The following is a 2861-nucleotide window of genomic DNA, read 5'->3' on the forward strand; positions in this document are numbered from 1 at the left end:
AGGAGGAGGGGCAGGGAGGAGAGCGGCGAAGGGCGGCCCGGATTGGCTGCGCCCACCGCCTTCCCCGCCCTCGTCTCCAATCAGCGACGCCCGAGCAGAAACGGGGTCGCGCTCGCCCCGCTGTAAAAGCGGTCCACGGATGGGCGGGGCGAGCGCTCTGAAAGTTTGACCCCGGGTCCTGTTGAGCCTCTTCTCCGGGTCGGGCTGGGCATTTACTGTCCCGGACCAAAGATGCTTGCGGTACCACGCTTGCGTCCTGATTGGCTGTCGGATTTCCTCGGGTCGCCCACGTGCCATTTGAGTGTATAAACCTGCCTGGTGAACGGGCCCTTGATCACTCACCCTCAACACCAGCACCCCTACCCTAAGGTGGGAGAGGGGGTCCCCGCGCCACCTCCGCAGCAAAAAGATGGGATTCGGAGGAAGGGACTCATTCCTGCCCTCAGAGACAAGAGGATGATAGGAAAGCAAACTGCAGAATTTGCCAGTGCAGGAGGCTATCGCTGCGGGAAGGATGGGCAGGGGTGGCCTAAGGTGGGGGGGGGGGGGGGGCGGGGCGGAGTAAAGCTCTCAGAACTTGCCACTGGCAGGAAAACCTTTTTATGCGGGGAGTGAAAGCTCAGCATTTATATCAGCGCGTAGCCTGGGTAAAGCAGCAAGCCTAATCCAGGAATAGATAAAAAAAAAAAAAAAGAATAGACTTGGAAGATTAACATAGCTAATAGTATAAAAAGGAAGCGGTGAGGAGGAATGACAATATTATTATTGGTATTAAACCAAACCGGAAATGCTGAGGTTGAGATATTAAGTATGAATTGTATCATACTTAAAATTTTTTTTGAACATTTATTTATTTTTGAGAGAGAGAGACAGAGCATGAGCAGAGGAGGAGGAGAGAGGGAGACCCAGAATCCGAAGCAGTCTGAGCTGTTAGCACAGAGCCCAATGGGGGGCTCGAGCTCACGAACTGCGAGATGGTGACCTGAGAGGAAGTCTGGAGCTCAACTGACTGGGCCACCCAGGCGCCCCTGAATCTATAATACTTTTAAGATAAAGTCCTTTAATCTTCTGTGATAATGGCTCCTAGGAGCTTATCTTTCCATCTTCCATAGGCTAACTCCTCTGGTTTCTCTTTAATGTTAGGTTGACATATAGAATTGTCAATATCGGACCCTGTTTTATCTACTAAAAGGTCAGTATCTTATGAATCAACTTGAATGATCATAACCAACAATCTGTTCTTTTCTCAATTTTGGATCTTTTAAATTCTCCCCCCCCCCCACAATAAAAGTTTGAACACCATGCTGTACTTATAAAAGTGTGACCAAAACGTAGTGAGTCCTCCTTATTCATTCTATGACCCATTCTAATTTTTCTATAGGCAAGAGATGACAGCAGGATATGCTAAATTTCAAGTCTACTCTGTTCTAATACCATTTTTGCCATGCACTTCATAAGTTATTTTAAACTTAATAACAACAAACCCTACACCTTATATGCTCTGTAATTTCCCATTGTTAGATTCGATTTCTCATTTTTTGAATTTAGAGAATTTAAAAAAATTAAACTACTTGTTTGTAGATATGATCTTCAGCATGTCCTGATTCTTTCATAGCCTTGCTCTCCGAAATAGTAGCCACTGACATCTTTCCATACAACCAACTTAAGTTCACAAATGATTTTAAAATAGTTGAAATGTGGTTAATTTAACAACCCTAACAAACACCGTCTTGCACAGGATATAACTGCATTTACAGCATTTTCCTAAATATTCTCAAATTTTGTTAGGTTAACAACTCTGTGTCGCACATAGGAAGTGTTATGGGCTGAACTGTGTTCCCTCAGAATTCATATGTTGAAATCCTAAACTCCAGCCCCTCAGAATGTGACTGTATTTGAAACAGGGTTTTTACAGAGGCAATGAAGATAAAATAAGGTCATATGAGTGGACCCTAATCCACTAAGACTGGTGTCCTTTGCTAAGAGATTAGGACACAGACACAGGAGGAAGACCACGTGAAAACATGGAGAGAAGATGAGTACCTGAAGTCAAGAAGAGAGGCCTCAGAAGGGACCAACCCTGCTAACACCTTGATCTTGGACTTGTAGCCTCTAGAAGTATGAGACAATATGTTTCTGAGGTTTACATACCCAGTGTGTAGCACTTTGTTTTGGCAGCCCTCACAACCTAATACAGGAAGCTATATTGTTCACAATACCATGGGTAAACTTTTTTTTTAACTTTTTAAAAGTTTATTTATTTTGAGAGAGAGCGAGTGTGGGGGAGGAGGGGCAGAGAGAGAGGGAGAGAGAGAATCAGAAGTAGCCTCCTCACACTGTCAACATGGAGCCCGATGTGGGGCTCGATCTCACAAACCTCAAGATCATGACCTGAGTTGAAATCAAGAGCCCACCGCTTAACCGACTGAGCCACTCAGGTGCCCCAGATAAACTTTTTTTTTTTTTAAGATTTTATTTTTAAGTAATTTCTACACCCAACATGGGGCTCTAACTTACAACCCTGAGATCAATAGCTGCATGCTTTACTGACTGAGTCAGCCAGGAGCCCTTGGATAAACTATTTTATTTCATTTTTCTAATGCTTATTTTTGAGGGAGAGAGAGAGAGAGACAGCTCGAGCAGGGGAGGGGCAGAGAGGGAGAGAGACACAGAATCCAATGCAGGCCCCAGGCTCCAAGCTGTCAGGACAGAGTCCGATGCAGGGCTCGAACTCACGAACCATGAGATCATGACCTGAGCCGGCCACATCAGATGCTCAACCAACCGAGCCACCCAGGCGCCCCTGGATAAACTATTTTAAACATCGAAACCACATAGCTCATCCAGTGCTTCTTAGGGAT

This window comes from Felis catus, chromosome B1 (assembly GCF_018350175.1).
Source record: "Felis catus isolate Fca126 chromosome B1, F.catus_Fca126_mat1.0, whole genome shotgun sequence".
Lineage (NCBI taxonomy): Eukaryota > Metazoa > Chordata > Mammalia > Carnivora > Felidae > Felis > Felis catus.